Consider the following 21,263-nt stretch of genomic DNA (forward strand, 5'->3'; position numbering starts at 1 on the left):
AAGTTCCACCTGCACTCAATTCCAGTTGTTTCACCAGTTCCTCACAGTCCACTTGCAAGCCAAGGTGACACAAATGAGTTAATTTCCATGGCACACTGAGGCTAATTGGAAACAGTTCTCAGACCCTGTAAAGCATTAAGCTGGGCTGCAAGTGATAATTGCTCACCTGCTGCATGGGCCTATAAGAGGCACTGCATTAACTGGCACATGGGGTTTTATCACTTCCCTGGGACAGTGGGGAATGGAGCCCTCCCAGCACCCATTGCACTGAAAGCAAGATACTGGATTAGGCCTGGGCTTTATGGGCACTCAGGCAGGGAGAGCTGGTAATAAGGGGCCAGATTCCAGCTCTCATTATGTGCTGTCTTTTTAACTCTACCATGGCTTTGATTTCTTCTTCTTTTCTTCATAGCTTGCTTTCTTCTTGCAGAGAGCTTTAGTACTGTGTTGCAAAATAGAAGTACAGATATTTGGGGGTATAAGGAGCCTAAACATTACTCAAGGGTTTAGACCTCTCTATTGCAGGGATTTGACTGACAAAGTGTTAGAGTCTGAGACTTTTTATTACAAATTCAAGCAGCTCTTATTTTATAGCTAATCATAATTATCCTCTGAGTGGGAAGAGAGCTACTCATTATTAAAGTCTGAAATGGCAGCTTGTCTCAGCAGAGAAATATTAGAAATGTCAGAGAAATGAAGCAGGAATTCACCAGGGGCTGAAAATTATAGACTAGAATAAAATTATTACAGTTATCCATCAGGGGGATCCTCGTACCAGGATCATCAACTGGCAGTGTTCAGCAGCAGCTGCAAATCCAATAAGAAGCATTGGGGACTGGTGTGCTGTAAGATGCACATACCCTGACGTTTGACATGAGGCTTAACTTTTTTAGAGTAACTACCAAGAGACCCTCAGTACTTGGTACTGCTTGAGACCCTGGGAATGCCTGTCAGGAACTGGGATCTGAGACCAAGTTTCCCAGATATGTTTTTGGGTGACTATAATATGATAGTACTGATTTTAGCTTTTACTGAACAGGTAAATGGGTGGCTTAGGTGTGGGGTAGACTTATCATGGCTTAATGGCATCAGCTTAATTGCGACTTCTGAGTGCTTTCTGAAGAAGAATTCGTCTCAATAGCCTCAGAAATAAAGTTAACTGGTGAGGCTTTTCAAAATGACTGAGTATCTACACCCTCAAATTAATGAAAATGGTGCAAGGGAAAGAATTTAAATGTCTACAGGTAATTAACTCCATCAAAAGTGCCAGGAAACAGTGCTCTTTTTCCATGAGGTTCTTACCACTTCTATTTCTGATCCTGGTATTGAAACATAAAGACAAAAATAGGCTCTCTTCCAGCCTTTTCCACTGGTGCCTTGACCCTCTGGAGCTGAGCCAAAATCCAGAAGCTCAGAGGCCAGCAGAAATGTAGCCATGAGTATGTGCCAGAGGCTTGAGACTCTTATGAGATTAGTGTGAGCATGAGGAAAGGGGAAAGAGCCCGAGATGTTCTGTTAAGTTAAAATGGAGCATCCTTTTCCCTGGCTCTGTCATATCCTGGGAGTTTCTTCATCAATAGTATGTTCCCATAAGGGAGTCCTGGCAGGAATGTGGTTCTTGGAAAAACCCAGATGCCAATTTCTTGCTGGTGGGAGCTAAGAATGTCCTCTTATCTGGGAAAACCAATACAAAGTGTTTCCTTCTAATGAGGATTTTTAAGCATTTCCTAGTTAAAGCATTGCTGTAGAGAGAAACAGGAGTGTCCTGTGATTGTTCACAAGTAAGAAACATTTTATAGCCCATGAACTTCTCAGGAATGACACATTTTTCAGGTGGTCTGACTGTCAGATGCCTGATTTTGATGGATGATGCTAAGCATGGACATACTCACCATCTTGGTCTCAGAACCAGCCAGTAGGATATGTTAAGATTTTCCAAATGTTTCTCCAACAATAAAAGGAAATGTAAAGTTAATCAAATTGTCATGAGAGATCAGAGCCCAGCAAGAAAGGACTAAGACTGACATTTGAAGTAGAAGCACTCTTAAAACAGACGACTGCTTGCTGATCCTGTCCATGCTTGTGTTTAATTTAAACAAGTTAACAATGAATGGAGTTTGCAGAGGCGGGGCAGGGGTGCTGTCGAACTCGATGTATGTACCAGCCATTTAAAGAAAGCAGAGAAGTGGGAAATCTCTAGCTGTGTGTGAATATCATGCCTCAGCAGAGAGGTTCTGCAAACATCTCTGTTGGCAGGTTTGGGGCAGGAGGCCTTTCTGCTCCCAGCTCTACCTATGGCTGCTTGCTGCCCAGACAGCTGTACAAAGTTAATCCCTGAGGCTTTTAGATTGATTTACTGCATTATGCTCAGAAAAATTTATTCTAGCACCTAAACAACAACAAGATAATTTCAGAAAAATGAGTAAGGTGAGCTCTCCTCATTTCCCAGCTTTCCAGTAGTCAGCCTCTGGTAGTCCATACATGCATGTGCATGGCTTGAGTGGCCATTTCTCTCTGCAGTTCTTTCCCACTGTAAATCTACTGGACATAAAGATCAAGGTTGCTCTTTGGAGAAGATACTGAACAATGAAGTGGAACATCATGGCCTTGCCTGCTTTCAGTGGTAGACATGACACCTTGTCAGGTATCTTTCCCACTGAGCTGCATTGTTATGTGTCAATGCGCTTTTTCCACACGGTGGTGTTGCTAGGAGAGTTGGAGGGAAGTAGCCTTGTGTGTGGCAAAGCCTGAAAGGCAGTTTTCCTCTCTTTGGGATACTCAGCCCCACACACTGCTCCCTTACCCCCACAACCATTTTGTCCAGAGAAGGTACTTTTTATCTTGAAATCCAAGTGTTCATTTCCTACAAAAACCTTTCAACCACCATCAGGTGGCAATGAATTCAGCAGTGCTGCCCTCCAGGCACCAGCCGGACTAGGGGCCTGCACATGAGAAGCTGCTCTGTTACCCATTACTCATCCCCCAAGCCAGCCTGCACTTCGCTTTGCTCTGGATAAATACACTCAGGAGGCAGAAGCGCTCCTTCTGTTCCCCGATGCCTTTCATTAGACCGCACCTTGCGGGTGCTGGCTGTGCTGCAGGGCAGCGGGGAGGTCAGGATGGGCAGCCAGGGTGGCCAGCAGTTCAGGGCAGCCCATGGGCCAAACAGATGAGGTGCTCAGCGTGCCGCTCCCCTGTGTGCCCTGCAGCTGCTCCCTGGCCACAAAGCCCCGTCTCTGTGGCACGCTGTGTGACCCCTGCCCGCCCGCCTCTGTGCTCTTATTCTTCTCTGCAGTTCCTCCCTTTATCAGATTAACTTTAATTAGTGAAATCAGAATCACATGGAGTGGGGAGGAAATGCTCCAAACACGGCAGATTTCTTTCCAGCCAAGGAAAAATCAAGGTGTGTGCAAGCTCTCGGAAGGACTTGGATGAGGTTATGTCCAGAAAACGAACTGTGGGTGTGAAAGTGCTGAGGGGGCTGTGAGTGTGGGACAGGACAAGGAAAAGCCAGTTTGCCTTTTGTGAGATGTGTGTATGAAGGAATTGCACCTACACATAAAGTGTGTAGAGCTACAAGCATGAGCCCCCTAACACAGATATGAGGGAGACAGGAAACATAACATGTGGCCTCTGGTTGCTTCAGTGATGGATGTTTTTGAATGTATAATTTTGGGAATTTCTCTGACTAAAGAAATTCTCTCTAAAGTGTTGTTGGCCAAGCTCTGCTTCTGCATGAAGTCTCTGTCTATGACACCTTCATTACCACTCCACATCAAATCAGTCTGGTTTCTGAGCCCAGCTCTACCTGCGCTTTTCCCTGGACTAAATGGCTGCCCCAGAATGAATAGCAAAGGGCCTCTGGTTAAAAGAGGCTGTACCATGTCTTTGCTGTCACTAAAGGTGGGCACATCATCCAGGGAATCCACATTCCCAAATGCTGACACCCTTTTCCTGGGCACTGGAGCAGGGTGCTCAGGAGAAGGCTCTCAGCACTTGGCAATGTGGCTTCCCTGGATCCACTGCTGCAGCCACAGTGAATTCCAGAAAGTGCCATGAGATGCTCAGCACATGAGATCTCATCCAAAAAAACTTTTGGGAGAGTTGCCAGGACCAGGCCTGCCAGCTGCCCTGCTCCCTTCCCTGGTTAGGAGTCCTGAGTGGGACCCAGCCAATGAGAGCATATTAGGATAAGGGGGAGCAAAAGAGGTGCAAAGCAGCATTTCACAGTAAAGATCAGAAGGAGTGTGGGAGTGAAGTCTCCCTGAGCCTGTTCAAGCCATGTAGCATCTCCTGAGAGGAACTGAACTGGACAGAAACACCTTCCATTGATAATGTACAGTGGCAATCAAAGACAGTGAAAATATTAGACTTCCTGAATCTTTTTCAGTTAATTCTCTTTCCTCTGCACAGATATATAATGTTTCATCTGCCTACCATTCAGACAATGGCACCATGGTTCAGCTAATACACTGTAAAAAAAAAAAAGAGTGGCTTAATCTCCTCCTCCTTCTCACTGTTTTCTCAGTCAGTTTTGCTGATTGTTTGTTCCTCTTTGCAGTTCTGCAGCACAAACTGCTGCACACTCCCCCACATGAAGCTTCTGCCTGGGGCCACTCCTCCACCAGGCAGCATTCTCCCCACCTCAGGCACTCATCTACTAGGATGCAGCCACAGGACAGAGCAGGAAGGGAAAAACCAAATGAAAAGATCAGTAGCTTTGAAGGAAGCTGGCTTTGGTGGTGTGGGCAAGACAGTAAGGGTGAAGAAAATCAGACCCTGATTCAAAATCCATTAAATGAAGTGAGTAGATATTGACAGCATCTGTTCTTCACAATAATAAAAGATGAACACAACATTTAAAACAATTTGTGAAACCTCTAGTGGCTCTGGCTGCTGTACCCAACACTCTCCTGGACTGATGGAGGATGAGCATCAGGCATACAAACTCTCCCTGCTTGTTACATTCCCTCTCTCTCCCCAGCTTCTGTAAGTGCAAAAGACAGTGTCCATAATGTGAAACAAGCTTTGCTGCTGATGAATGCTGCTCTTGGCCGCATAGCACCACCAAAACCCTCCCAGGCAGAGTCCCAGGGCTCACACACCAGCCAAGCTGTCGGGCTGCCCCAAACCCACAGCACACCTGGGGAGGTCCCCAGGCCTTGAGCTGCAGGCAGGGAGAGCGAGTGAGCACATACTGCCTCAGCTGAGAGGTGGCTGAGGGCACATGCTGGATCAGGAGGGCTCAGGTGATGTACAGTAACACCATCAGGCATCTGAGCCCTTCACATGGGTTCCCCACCACATAAGACCATGACCCTTTTTATGCTCACTTTTATTAAGGTGATTCGTGGGCCTCTCACAGGTGCATCTCATATGGGAGTGAAGCAAACTGCCTCTGGCTTCTCCTAGAAATCAGTTCCAGATGTGCTGGAGTAGAGGTCTTCAGAGAAAATACATGTTTCAGGTATGGCCCACTCTATGAAAGCTCAGAATACTTCCTACACTGGTGAATTAAAATTTATTCATTGCATCTACTCTCCTTTCTGACCTTCCTGTTTCCCTTCGATCTCTGTGCAACATGCTAACACAAACAGTTGTAGTTTTTTCTTACCAGCCTTGTTCATATAAGGTTCAAAATTTCATTTGTTGCTGACAGCAGCTTCCCTCAGTGTCTCTCTGTCCATGTGCTTTGGGGCCTTTCTTTCCATCCCTGCTGAGACACACCCTTCACACCCTTGTCCTGCCATATTTTCCTGATGACTGAAATGGTCCTTCACTTCTTGTGGAAATAAAATTATTCTCTTGCTCCATTCAAATCTCTCCTTGAGACATTACTGACAATATTATCAAAAAAGCATAGATTTATTTTTGTTATCTGTGTGAATTTGATACTGGAACTTGATCATGTATCAAAAGCGATGTTCAAGGCTCCCACCACTGAGTTTTGAGCACATTTTGCCAGCTGTGTTAATGCCATGCCAAAGCTATAGGGAAAGGCTTTAAAATCCATCCCTGGCTTTGAAGCTGACACCTCAAATCTGTGGGTTTCTCTTCACAGTAGAAAGCCTGCCTCTCTCTTAAACTTAACTTGGCCACCCTGGGGACCTTTGCAAAGCAAGGCATGGATGCACATGGACGTCATGGTGGGAGAGCAGGGCTAAGGTGCATCTCGCCCTGCTCATCCTGGTGACAAAGCAGGATGCATGCTTTGGTCTGTAGATTTTTAGTTACCACTGTTAATTGACATGAGGTCATAATTTTATCAGAAAAAGCCAAGAGATTTGTTTATTGGTGTCCCACACTGCCTTCCACATGATACCAAATATTGAATGTTCTGGTTTCTTGTAACTGGATGTCTTAACTTTTCTATTTTTCACCCTAACCACTTCCATAGTACCACTCAATGTTAATGCAAGCATCTGTAAATGTAAGGGCAAAGTGAAAGGAATGTAGCTTAATATCCAAGCAATTAGCACAAAGGTTATTGTGCTGAAGGCATTATTCATTTTTAATTATCTGAAGCTGCTGAAAAATTCCTAGGACTGCCTCCAGTAGGGTGCATGAATCAAAGCCCACACACAGAATGGCAGCATGTTGCAAAGGCAAGAGGAGAAGCAGTTGGCCCACTCTCACACACAGATTCTCAGCCCTGGCCTGGGACTTCTTGCAGCAGTAGAGAGCCAGCTGCTCGCAGCTGAGACCTGTTTGTTTCTGGTGGGCATATTTCTGAGCTCACAAAAGTAAGATAACAAGGAGGAAGGAAACAGGAAACATAACTGCATGTTCAGTCACATTGGTTAATTTGGGCCATGTTTCCTCTGATTAAAAAAAAAAAGAAGATAATATAATAACAATAACAACCTCTGAGACAGGTTTGGGAAGTGGGTTGGAGTATGGATGGGGTTGGATTTTTCAAGTAGAAGTGCCACCCACAAGTTAAATATACTTAGTAGGCATATTTTCAGGGTGTTTAATTTAATGTGTCTATTGATTTACCACACTTGAAAGAAAAATATACATTAGACATGACATCTTCCTGCAGAGAACACAATATATTCTATGTAATTCAATGAATTGTAATCAAAAGATGAATTACAAATCTACTTTCTCCTCTCAAGAGCAAGTCAAAGATGGCAATGTACTGAAACGAGGAAATAATCTCCAGGCTTTGCTTTTCTAAGTTTATTGAAATTTAGTTTTCTATTTCCTCGTGGTTTTACTCTTTCAGCCTAAGAGTGGAAAGACTGCACAGGACTGAAGTAAATTCATGAATACGGTGCATATAGCACAGCATTGTCAGGACCATTTGCTGCCCCAGCTGGTGCCAGGGCTCTGCTTGAACCCCACAAGCACAGCTCCTGGGGTGACATGGGCGGGAACAGTGGGACTGGAGGCTGCTCCAGAAGCCCCACTACCACATGTGCCATCCTCTCAGGAGTTATTATAAAGTGCAAACAGTACTGGGGTTGGGAAGCAGGTGGCAGCTCTTACTCCATTTAACAGCAGATAATGACTGGTTAGAATTTACAGTTTTTCTAAATAGAATTTTGAACAGAGTGTTGCTATTCCTAATGCTCTCTTAAACTCTACTTACAAGAAAAAACATGTATCTCAGTGCTGAATTTTAGAAAGTGTAATGTTTTTTAATGGAATAGTTTTTGAGATTCTTTTTCAGCAAAAAGAAAAATTTCTTATGGGAAAAAAAAGCTGGTATTAGGATGGAGAGGAAAGAAGGCAATATTATCTTAAGCTACATATTTTAACCAGCTTTTATAAGAAAACTTGTTTTTCTGAACTCTTCAATGTGGTACATCTCTCTAGCATAGCAAGCCAAAAAATAGATAGTGGAGAGGCACTTTTGCTAAGAAAGAAATAAACTTCTCTTCACCATTCACAGGAAATTGCTACTGACAATAAGCCATAGTCTGTGAACTTAAAATTCCTTGCATTTGAAATGTTTAATTTTTTTAATGTTTTACTTCCAGATCTGACCACCCACATGGGACAGGAAAAATGGAGAAGAGCATGTAGCTTGCACAAAAAGAGTCCTGCAAAAAAGGATGCTTCATTAGCTGTACTGATTATAAGGTATCTCTCTTATGACAATTTCCAGGATATGTTCAGCACTACAGCTTGCAGGTCAGAAGATCAGATCAACATTACAAGTTCTGAGAGCAAATCTTCAACATCACTGACTAGAACTGAAGAGTCAAAACCAAAAAATACCAAATCTAAAAGGCTATGGTTTGATGGGGTTTTTCTTCTCCTAACACAGGAAACACAAACTTTGAAGTTTGCTCAAAACAGGAAACACTGACTACTGAAGTTTTTAATCTAGAAAAACATTGCATTCTGGTGCCACCCTATCGATAAGCTGGAGCTCCTAAATCACACTCCATTGCATTCACAAGCATCCTACACAGAAGAGATGCCCTTTTCTCTTGAGAAACAAGTTGCTTTGCAGAAGTCTAGAAGGGTTGTCCTCCAACCTCTATAAAAATAGCACCATCTCTGCATTTCTAGATGAGAAAAGCAAGTCTTTGATTTGCTAATACCACTAAACTTTAATGAAAAACAATGAAAATACATGTATCAGTGTTTAAAGAGGCCCTATAAGTAGTAACTTATTTTGAAAGACCGGTTTCTATCCAAGGCTTTGCAAATCGCTATCCACTTGGGATGCCCCTCATTCTGCAGTTCCTGACTTGTGCCCCTCTAGCAGGGGGTTGACATCTCATATCTAAAGTGGTCTAGACATTTTAAAAGCAGACCAAATAATAAAGCAGGGATGAGAAGAATCTCATACCCTTCTACTAATTCTACAGTCTTCATCAAAGACATCTTTTCAGTAAAACTTAAGCTATGATAATTTCTCCTGTTTCCCTCATACCATCTGAGCTTTTTTTACTGAAAACTTATTATCAAGCTTGTGGATATTCCCATCCCACAAGGGATGAGGTGTCTGAGCTGCTGCTGTCTGGAGCTGCCCCAGCCCTACACACATGCAGCACTGAGGGCATGTTTACAGCACAGACCTTGAAAGCAGTCCAACCTTGTTTAGAAGGTCATGTCCTTGGATTTATTACCCTCATCTTTCAAGGAGAGCACACCATCAGTGTTCCCAGACCACTTCTGTTCCAAAGGGAACCTCAGTGTGGGCCCTCTGGTGTGCTCCACTGAGTTGCAGGGACAAGTGGCTCAATCTGCCTGAGCAACACCTGAGCTACGCTTTGTTCAAGCCTGCACCACTGGGGCCCGCAGACCTTGCCTGCAGGCACAGCTTTAGCAACAGCACAGCCCACCTGCTCTGCTGATACGGGGCAAGCAGGTGTGTTCCCATGTTGGGGCTGAGGTTCATTTCCCCTCTTACTCTACAGGCTGCCAACCAACCATCAGCCACCCCAACATGCAAATTGCCAGCACCAGGGGTTCATCACTTAGCTTATCTTTTGTCCCCCTGCTCTCAGACATGTCAGTCCAGCTGGGACTGTGTCACACTTAGCACTGCATTACATCTCTGCAGAGGAACCCCGAGTCTCTTTCCTTTCTGAGAGGGATAGGCTTGAAGGAATAAAATTGCCATGGCTTTTTGGGCAAGGTTGCTTGATAAAGGGTGTCAGCTCTGCAGCGCCTGTGCGTTGTTCTGCCAAAAATGTGAGGTTACCACCTTCAGAGGAAAAGCTTCCATTTGTGGTGGCAAGGTATCCTCATAGCAACCTGAGAGGCAGAGCAGAAGTTCCCCACACCACTGACTCCTGGTGATGCTTCTACACATAGAAATGGAAGAATCTGGGAATGAGTGTATCTGGTAAATATTAGTGTTTTCTCTCTTTTCCTCGCTTTCAAGCTGATCAATCAAAACAAGGCTCTCAAGAACAAGAGATCCCACCACAAAGGAGAAAATAGAAGATCAGAAGTCCAAGCCTCTTCTTTTTTCCAGCAATACCTTTCATGGGTCTTCATGTGTAACTAAGAAGTAGCTGTACTGTAAAAGTAAACTCCTGTGGAAAATGAATGGTAGGAACATTTTTCCTCTGAAAAGGAAAAATTAGGTAGTGAGGGAGTTCTTGTGCCTGGTTTGTATCACAAAAAAAACCAAAAACCAAAAAACAGAAAGAGAGGAGCCAGTGACAGCTCCACTCCTCTGGCATGGGTAAAAGGAGTCTAGTTTGAGATGTGATCTTGTGTAGCCTCCAAACCTGAGAAGTTCTTGTTAAGCTCTTGGAGATGATCCACTGCAGAGCAGTAGGAAATCCTGCCTTAGAACCCAGAAAAATTGAGGTTGAAAGTTTTATCTTTGGCCTGTGTCTAATAAGATGAGCAATACTGGTTTCTAGGCTTTGCAATATGCCAAGCACATTCTCTTTCCTTTGTTATATCCCAGGGAAATGCAAAGGCCATGCGTGAAATTAGGAATATTCCTCTCAGGTAATGAGGAGACTGTTTGGATGCACGAGTGATACCCTTGGTATAAGAACAAGAGAAACTAAAAAGAAATCTAATTTTTTTCTGGAATGGGCAAACAATTCATGTTATTCTAATTGAATTATTGCACTAAAGGACAACTTGAATCAAAGCCTAAGTACAAATGATTCTTGTTTTTCTCTCCACAAATACCATTGCTGGTTTTAAATATTATGTCCCATTTGCACTGTTACATTTGTAGGACTCTGCTATTCGATGTTATTATTCTCCTCAATCCCTGCCAGAAGTTTTGGGTTTCAGATTCAGTGGAGCCCATCTGAATATCTGTAGTTCCTCATTGCTGCTCAGAGCTGGCCTGATTTCACCATGTCTGGCCCTGCCTGAGACTCAGCTTTAAGAGCTGTCAAGCTAAGAAATCAGGACAAGGAAAACTTGAAGCTGCACCAGGGCAAATAGTTGCAGTCATTGTGAATTTAAAGTGAAGAAAAAGAATGGAAATAATGTCCTAGGAACATCTGAGTTATGAAGTCCATGTTACCAAACAAGAAATCATGGTACAATCATGCATTGTCCCACAGTCCCATGGTCCATGGGACATAAGTCAAGACCTAAGATCTACTGTCTCTCTTTATCATTTGTATCCCAGCATGTTCTACTGAGAATTAAACCAGAAAAGTCCTGTGTCTGCTGTTAGACAAGCAGGTCATGCAAGGCAAGTATGGCTCCCTCTGGACCAACTTAGGACTCTCACTGCCCCAGCTGTAGTAAGCAACAATGGAGAGAGATAGTAATACCCCTCCACCTCTGGAGTTCCAATTGCAATTTTTTAATCCAAGTTCTCAGTGTTGGTAAGGATTGAAACTTGGATTAAAAATTTAAAAATTACTCCTCACACTCAAAATTAAATGTTAGCTATTATTCAGTGGAAACTTGCTCAGTGGCATGGCTTCTTCAGCTCTATTATGGGCAGATGGTCTGTATCAGAAATATAATTTGCCCAGTTTCAATGACCATTAAAACAGTCCTTTGGGGGGCAGACGATATCTGATATCAGACAGTGCACCGAACTTCATGCAGAGCAAAGACAAATCCACAGCGGTGCTGCAGGAGGGCACTCTCCAGCAGGGACTGCCCAAGGCAGAGAAGCTGCCTGTTCAATATGCTCAGGAACACATTTTTTTCTTTCTCTATTCTTAAGCTTGCTGCAGACTGAGCTGCCTAAGTACTGTGAGGCACCTGGACATGGCAACAACCAAGGAGTGATAACACAAGAATGTCTATGAGCATCAGGTTCCTGTGAGTGGCTGCAACTCATCTTTTGTCCATCTGCCATTCCCATCCATGAATGCAGGGGAAAATGCCACCTCCCCAAATCTCTGCTAAACATTTCGTGTCAGGAGCACAAATTTATCTTCCACAAATATTTGGTCTGCTGTGTTTAACAAGGCCTTAATCTTTATCACCAGTGGCAAAATCTTCTTGGGATTCATATTATCTGACAATCACTTCATCTTGCTTCACCTTCATTTTGCAGTTGATCTTGATGTAGCCTGTAATGTGATGAGGGTATTGGGCACTTTTTCCTTTCCAGAGCCTATGGACTGCAATGTCATGGCTTCTTCCACTGCCACATGTGCAGTGGAGTCCTGCTCTGCAAGTCTGTCTTTCACCACCGCCTATACCTCATTTTGCTCTGTGCCTGTGGTTCCTTTCACACAAAAGAAGTCTTTTGCTCCATATGACATCTGGTTTGAGTAGGCTGAAAGCAGGCAAGTTTGTGAATGTGTGTTTAGGTAGGTGCACATCACAGAAACACGTCTGAATAGCCACTGCAGGTAAGGTGCCATTTAACACAACATGTTTTGCCCACTCATGAGTTCACCACCCCTTGTCGGCCCCACTCAGCACAGGGCTGTTCCTCCCTTTCCCATCTGCCACAACCTCTCCTGTGTGTTTTCCATCTGCCCCAAATACTCTGTGCTGCAGAGAGCATGCAAGAGTCAGACTCCATATGAGGTGACAGCACAGAGGGGCAGACTCTGCAACTTTCACCCTGTCTAGCCCAATCTTGTTCATGCAATCAAGAGTTACTCACTCTCCTGCAGCCCGAAATGGCTTGGGGCAGCACTGGCAGCATTTCCATCCCCAGCAGCCCCTCACGTCCACCTATCCTGCTTGCCCCAGCATGCACACCGGTGCAGGGCAGCATTCCTCCAGCCCCATGCAGAGCAAGAGCTGATAAAAGCCCTCTCCCCACTGCTGGCTGCCCAGTCCCAGGGCTGGGGAACTCTGGGGATCCACAAGTGTTCGGCACCTGCTGCCTACCCCAGCTCCCAGCCACTGCCTGGCCAGCCCTGCTCTCCCTCTTGGCTGCGGGAAGCAGCCGCTGAAAGGCGATCTGCCTGACCTGATGTGAAAGGGATTTCGCTGGTGTTAGGACACTTGATGACAGGGGGAGGGAGGATTGAAATGAACTCCTTCCATCTTTCTGATGCAAAATGAGTGCAGACACATTGCTTTAATATCTTCTTTGTAATTCATTTCCTCCAGCAAAGACTGAAGACTTGATGCTTTATGTGTCTCTGGGTTTATGCCAGCAACCTACTTGCAAACTGACCCATCTGGAATAGAAGAGGGTCATTAGTAGTTCTGATCCAGCTCTTTGTATCCTCTCCAAGATGAGCATTAGCCCTGTATGAGCACTGAGAGCTAACCTGCACCTTTAGGAGGTGATTTAACCGGTTTATACAACAGCCTTTACCTTTCCTCATCATTAAGACCTTGTCTTTCTCAGACTGTCCTGATGTCTTGTCTGCCACCAGTGAGGAGCCCCAATCGAGTCTGTGGGTGGAATGGTTTCAGTATAACCCTACAGTAACAAACCTCAGCTGCTGCTCCCAGTAGGCAACATCAATGCCTGTAGTTGCAGGTTCACCCAAGGTCTCTGCATGGAGGATCTAAACTGCTTGGGCTGGAAGAAGGGTCAATAATGCTTGAAAAGGACCAACCACCTCTCACCTCCAGAAGGAAATCCAAAGACCTAGGCTCAGAGATTGCCAGGTCTTATTTGCAGAGCGTCCTTCCCAGACATTTTATGAGACTGGGATCACACCCAAACCTGAAAAATCCTTGGGGCCAGCATATATCTTAAAGGGAATGAGTAACAAGTCACAACACTGTCTAAGGGATCACCCACAGAGCAAAGAACCTGCTTGCAGCTTGCGCCTTGTTGCCAGAGCTCTCCCTGATGGAAGAATTCCTTCCTGTTATGAGCACAAGGAATAGGAGACAAGGCCACTGCATCTCTCTTGCTCTTGATGTTGCCACTGAGCATTACAGATGGGTGATCAAAGTATGCCAAGTCTTCTCCCAAACTTTGTTACTGTTATGTCTCTCAGTCAGGCATTTTGCCTGTTTAATGCAAATTATGTTTGGGGTTTATTTGTGTTCAGGAGCTTGGAGGCCTTTGGGCAAGGTCCTCCTGTAGATGAAAGTCTGTTATTAGTGTTTGTTATATCGAATAACACCTGTAAGCATTATGTAATGTCAGCACATTTGTCCCTGCAGGGAAAGGAGCCTTGGTTGTTCCATCCCAGAGCCAGTGCCATCTGGTTTGGTACACCATCAGCGCACAAAGTACAAAGACTGCACGTTTTCTATTAGAAGGCTTACTGACACTAGGCTCCCTTTATGAGTCAGTCTTGGTAAATTGAATTTATTTGGAAATATACATGGCCTCTGAATCAGCTCAAACTGTCTTTTAACTTTATCTGTCTGTGCTATGTATCTTGATGGAAATGTTTAACACATTGAATTTGGAGTGCTTTCTCCAAGTCCTGCTGAAATTGGAGATCCAAATGTTTGTTCATCAGTGCAGACACACGATGCCCAGGGCTGGCAGCTAGCCTTTCCTAAAGAAGCTACTTCTGAAATAAAACTTGGACTAAGAAAGGAATGCTTTGGACCAGATAATCTCTCCAGTTGTCAAAGAGCACTGAAAACCTTTGCAAGGTAATATTGCCAAATATCACAAGCTCCATGTGTTTCTCAAATTTTCTTATGGCATTTCAATCTTTTTTTCTTTCTTTTTTTTCTTTCTTTTTTTTTTTTTTTTTTTTTTTTTTTGAGAGGATGGGTAGAAAGGGCAGTCTTGACTTGAAGACACTATTTTTAAGCCAGTTATGAAGACTGCACACAGCTCTTTAGTATCACTGTTCTGAATTTCAGTATTCAGCTCTGTCCCCCACCAGGTGGATGAGCATCATTACCTCTATTTTACCAACACCTTGTCAGATCATCACAAAGCCTGATAAGACATGGTGAAGCCCAGAACACAGCACTGAAGTTCTCATTTTCAAACCTGCTTGTGACTTACAAGGCTAAGAAATGGTCTTATAATTAGTGCACCCACTACACCCTTTGTACAGCACAGAAATTGCTTCGAAATCATGTGACTGGGTGGATTTTTCTATTTTTCTCTTGGCAATATGAACATTTATTTAACATTGTGTTGCAGTGAGAAATGGCTGTTTTCTTGTACCTGTCAAGTTCTTACTCAAGCTCAGGAGTTTTTAATTTTTCTCCTATATCCATGGGTGGAATCATAAGCTGTTCTGCCAGACATGAATGCTGCCTTCTAATCCTATCCTTATGCAAGGTTGTTGCAGAACAAATGGAAGCTGCCATTCTTGGCAGATCTAAAAACAAAGCAGGCTTCTATTCACATGAAAAATGTCTTTGTCAATAACTTTTCTTCATAACTACTGTGACTCTTCCCTTTAAGGCATAAAAACCAAGTTCAGCCACAGTAGAAGACTGCTGAAATCAATTCCTGTCAATGAATTCACACCTTTTTGCAAAACTGGTGACACAGTTTCTCTTTATCGACTCAGTGATTGTAAAAAAGGCAAATTTTCTGACAACCCATCAGTCCTAAGAGGGTGGGCAACACGACCCACTTGCAGCTATTTCCTGAGATACAGCAAGGACTTCCCTTCGCTCACCATACAGACACCTTCAGTGATTTGTTGAGACACTGTAACAGTCAAGTTATTGGAAGTTAACATGCCTTCCCTTGAGCATGTAATTGGATAAAAAGTGCAGAGTTAGTAGTCCTAAATGATCTGATGAACCTAGTTATCTATGGTCTAACACATCACAGAATGTCCAATTAAATCTGTCCCAAAACATCTGATTTCTCAATCAAAGTGTTATTCTGGTACATGTTATTAAAGCATCTCACTGTTTAAATGTCAGCATTGTTACACAATTACCTCTGTTGTAATTTTAAAATTTATTCCAGTGAAGATTTTTCTTGTAATGGACGTAGAAGTTAAGGATACAAAGGGCTTTTTGTTCCATGGCTCAGATGAGGTACTGCAATCTGTAGGCTCTCAGTTCTAACCCTGCAAAAGTAGCCTGATCTGTGCAAGGAGATGCTTGGAGCACTGGTAGCCTCATTTCCAGCCACATCACAGAAATCAGAGATTTTGATCAAAAAACTTAAATCTTGTCCTGTATTCTGATTTATCCACCAGGTGGATGGAATAGATGACCTTTTAAAAATTAATCTTTAAGAAGAAGAGTTGTAAAGTGTGCCTTGCTGCCCAGGATGATCATTCCCATGGACTTACATACGGCCTCCATTTTCATTAATGGTGAAGCACATGCCACAGTGAATGGACGCAAGGGAAGAGGACAAGTGCTCCACAGAGTGGTACACATTCTGTGAGACACATGTCCAAAAGCACTGCCCCTGTGGGTTCCTCTCCACATCCGCAGGAGCCACAGATCAAGTACAGCGATACACCCAAACAGGACATGCTGCAAACAATACAGTCTCATTCTAGCTTGTATCAAACTAAGTTCTGAAAAACTAAGGCACATTTTGTTTCCAGGAGAAGCTACCTCCTAGAAGACAGAAGATAGCCAAAACTCTAGGTAGATCTGCATTGTGGAAGAGCCCATGGCCTTGGATGTCATGCAGAGTGATAATAACACCTCTGAAATGTTCCTCAGAAGATGGTTTCCTTCTCTTCTGATCTCCATTATGGCAGTGCTTGGGATCCCAGTCAAAGCTGTATTTGTGAAGCAGGCACTCTCCCTGCACTAAGCACATTTTTAAAACAAGCTTGAAGAAAACAGCTCAGTGGGAAAAGGGAAAGGGAACACTATATATCCTATTCCACTCAATTACAACCAGGGGAAAGCAGAGGGAAAGACAAGCTTAAGAAGTCATCTAGCCTGTCCCGCTGCCTGAAGGCAGTGGGTAACATCTCTTAATTTGATACCCAATGAACAGAAATTAAAGGGTTGAAGGACTGGGGTTTTTTTCCACCAGGACTTACCAAAAAAACATTCGTTTTCACTTCATGGGTTTAAAGCTGGTTTAGGACTCTTCACTGCAACTGGTTGATGCATTTTGTTTATCAAAATCACCAGTCATTTTCATTTTAAAATAATGGCATATCAAAAAACAATTTTTGCTCTTCAAAAGACAAAAAGATCAATCTTCATTCACTTTTCTAAAAAGTTTTAAATCAATACAGTGAAAAATAGCAGCTCTGCCTTTTTCTGTGTATTAGATTTAAGTAAGCCCTTTCCTGTTTCTATTTACAATTGCCTTTAGCTTGATTTTTTTGAAAGAATTTTGTTTTTCTTTAATAAAATTATCTCTTGCTATTTTACCCTTGTACAGTGGTATTTTTCTATATAGCTCATTTGTGTATTTTATGCATCTGAATTTCTTTGCATTTTCATGTCTTTCTCTTCTATTTGCATTTAATCTAGCTTAAAGTTTCTGCTCTCTTTAATTCCTTAACTCGTGCCATTTTATTGCCATGATTAAGTAGCTGTCCCTAGGCAGCAGCAATGAAAATGCAAGCTTTCCCATCACATTCACTTATCTGGTACTTGCTGGAGTTAAGATTAATTATAGTTGTCAGCGCATAACTAAAATCACAAATGTCAATTTCCTCTTTTCACGTTTTTCGCTGTCAGAATAAATTGCATAATCATCACTTAATACCGAGCTCTTGTTTCCCTAATAATCCCTAATAATATGCTGCAGCCAAACGTTTACCAAGGGGAGCCCAAGGAAAACACACGAAACCTGAGAGGGTAAATACAACGTGGGAAAGCACAAGCGCGATAAGGCTAGTGCCACAGCTGGAGAGAAACCTTCACAGCGACTCCAGACCTTAACCTGCTGCCAGGGCTTCCACGGGCCACAGCATTGGGCTTTGCTCCAGTGGGCATGATTGCCTAGAGAATGGACACCCTGGGAGACCCCTGTGCTACATCTCTTCTGGAAAAAAAGGCCAGCAGTCAATCAGAACTTTTCACAGTTTGTTGCCAGGGAGGAGTTCTGCAGGTCCAGGAAGAGATCCAGGCTGGAAATGCCTGACAGCAGCCCACATCTTCAACACGAGCAGTTTGTGAGAGCCCTCCACTGAATACTTGCTCTCACCACCGACCAAACATCTCACTGTGCCTGCCACCAGATTTGGGCTCCTGCAGGGTTGTGGGTCGTGTCACTTTGGATTTGACAAAATTAGAACGTATCTGTTAGAACATATCTGTAACAGGCTGCCCTGTCAACATGTCCTGTTCATGTGACTCATGTTCTTGATACACAAACTCACCTTCTGAGCATGTAGCTAGATCATGGCCCAACGATGTAAATGGAGAAGCTTATTTCCAAGTTAGGATCCCAGAAATTATATCAGCACACAATTCACTTTGTTGTCCTAAATTCCTGCTGGATCCCATCCAGCATGCTGATGTCAACCGTGAGAATCACATACTAGCTGTCCCCACAATCTACCTTTGTGCTGGTTTTTAGACCCCTACTTCTCTGTGTTTTCTGTCTTAGTGATGTTAGTCAAAATTTGTGTTCCCATGGCCTTTAACAGAGGGGAACTGGGGAAGAAATTGCCCCTTGTATCTTTACTCCATGTCCCGCTCAAATGTCAACTGCCCCTCAGAAGATTTCCTCTCTTTCCTCCAACCTTCCAGGAAGGTCTCTCAGAAAAGTCATCTACAGTTGTGGGTACCTGCAGCTGGATGATGTTTTTAACAGCTTTTGACAAACTGAAACACAGTCTTTTCTTTTTATCTTCCTTTCAGAAAACAAAACAAAAGACCAAAACTTCAGAGATTTACTATTAAAAGAAATAAAAACATATATATAAAAGAGAAAATTCAGAATCTCTTTTATCAAAATTCTGTATTTTAACTTCCAGCTCTTAAGCTGGAGAGTATATTCAAATCTTGACTCATATTTGTCATTCCTTTCATTCTCCTAATGCTTTCTAAGTGAATTTCCCATTTAAAAAAAAATAATTCTAGCATCAAATTCATTCAGAGAGTTCAGCACTACAAAGTGAGAGAAATATATGACTTCTGACCTGGTATATCAATAGTAGGCTTGTGTGCAAACCAGAATGAAAAACCACTGTAGTCAAGGCCTTTTGGCAAAGTTACTGTTTCCTTTCCAGTTCCTTGGTTTAGGTGGATTTTTAAGATCAATTGCCATTACTCTTCTTTATTTTTGGGTTGGATTTTTTGGGTATTTTATTGTTGTCTGCTGTCTTCAGAAGCTTAATTTCTGGAACTCTATGAAGAAATTTATAGATGTGCTTCAAACCCCAGTTGTTTGAAAAATTGGACCTATACAAGGACTTCTCTCAGCCTCTGACATTTGGGAAGATCTTTCACGTCCAAAATACAGGAAACCTCCAAAACTCACTGTCCTCAGAAGAACCTGCTGTCCAGAGCAGATGAGCAGGGTGAAGAATCAGAGCAGAGGAGCTGGTGGGGGATTTGCAGAAGGGAATGGGATGTTCTGGAAGCACTGCAGCAACGGGAATGTCTGGGTCTGGCCCATGCCCCTCACCTGGCAGCAGCAAGGCATCCTGCAGCCCTTCAGCCTGCAGGGTGACCACCCTGAAAATGTGTGGCTAAAATGCTACACATTACATTGTGAATGTATTTATTACAGAATAAGTACAGAATTCTGTAATAATTTACAGTATTACAGAAGTAAACCCACACCTTGTAAAATCAGATACTTAAGACTCTTGAAAGCAGTTCACTGTCAGCCTTGGCTCCTGTGGGTGTGACAGCTCTTCTTCAGAGCCACAGAGCAAGGGAGCCCTTAGCAGAGGTACTGGGTGCCAGATGCCTGGTTTTTTTTCTGATTTGGCCGCTTTGGCTTTGTCCCAGACTCTTGTGAAGTGCTCTGGAAAGCTGGTATGTGAAAGGAGAGAGGGAGAAGAGCTAGGATGATGTTTCACAGTGCATGTGCTAACTTCAACTGCCAGCTTTCACTGCTTTCCCACAGACAGCACTCTTCCCAAACCCTTCGTCTCCCCAGCCTCCTAATCCTCCAGCTCTCTCTGAGGGCTGTGGTGTAGCTGAGGCACCAGCAGTGGCGAGAGTGGGGAGCCAAGAATTTCCATCCCACCTTCCAACAAGTAGAGCTGCTCCCCTCCTGGCCCCCCATCTGCCCCACAGCCCATCAAACATACCCTTGTGATTAATGGAAACAGTCAGAGATAAATAGCTGACTGCAGCGCTGGAGGAGCAGAGAATGGAATTATTTGAATAGAGGCAGCATATCAAACAGTGTAACAACTTGGCCTGATGTACTTCCTACGGCTTCTTTTTTTCATAGAAAGTTGTATGCATGCTTTTGGGCACATGCTTACTGGCTGTAGTGCCAGGATAGAGAGGGAACACAGAAAGGATGAGCTTTCTCCTCTGCATTGTGTCAGAAGTAACAAGTTGCCAAGATGAAAAGGGGCCTCATGAGATCCTGCTGCTCTTTTCTGGGGCTTGACTGGGGCTCAGAGGCAGCAAAAGCCCAATGTTACTTTACCCTTTCAAAATGCAAAGTGTGTTTGGGACAAGAGAGGTACCAGTAAAGGGAGCAAGCAGCAGAAAGTGGGTTATTTTTACTCTCCTAATGAACTACTTCTCCAGGCAGGCTTGTCTAAGGGAATCACAACTCCCTGAAGACAAACCTCCCTCATTCTCTTACTTGGGTCACATACTTGAACAATATAATTCATAGTTTGGTTTATTTTATTTTTTTAAAAAGCTTTTCTTTTTTAATGCTGTCAATTCAAAGCCTTCCATAACAATGGAATCTGTCAATAGCCTCCAGATCTTCTCACACTTCCCACCAAAAGCTCTTTAAACATTTGTAATATTCAAAATTGTGATAATTAGTGTTTTGCCCCTTCTTGGGTGATGTCATTTTCACTGTCTGATACAGTAAGAGTGGCTCAGCATGCTAGCTCTCCAACTAGTGAGGAATACTTTTCTATCTGTAGGAATGATAATGTGCACTATCATCCTCTGCACTGCAAGACAGATCAAGGCTGGGGACAGAGACGTTGTTTCCTGGCTGGAGAACTTTCTTTTGTTGCAATAGGGTAATCACTGGCCAAAAAATGCTGCTACTGATTTTTCAGTGTTTCATGTATGCTGTTAAAATCTGTGAAATGTTGGAGACCTGCATATTTCTTTGCGTACCTCGTCTTACTCTGAACTTCTCCAGCAAGCAAGCAATACAACATGGCATCAGTGCTTTAATTTGCAAAATCACTTGCAAACCACCTCTAGTATTTGTGACCAGCTGTTCATTAATGTATGAATCCTAATCCTATTCCTACTCAATACAGAAGTGGTTTGATTTCTCACATAGAACATCAATGGCGCCATGGAAGTTCCTAGATCTCAGCTCTAGTCTCTCTGTAAGGCTGAGGGTAGCACACAGAGAGGGAACAGCAAGGGTTACAGGCACACAGCCTGGTAGCCATGAGAGCCAA

Source organism: Zonotrichia albicollis, chromosome 6, assembly GCF_047830755.1.
Source record: "Zonotrichia albicollis isolate bZonAlb1 chromosome 6, bZonAlb1.hap1, whole genome shotgun sequence".
In the NCBI taxonomy this organism is placed as follows: Eukaryota; Metazoa; Chordata; class Aves; order Passeriformes; family Passerellidae; genus Zonotrichia; species Zonotrichia albicollis.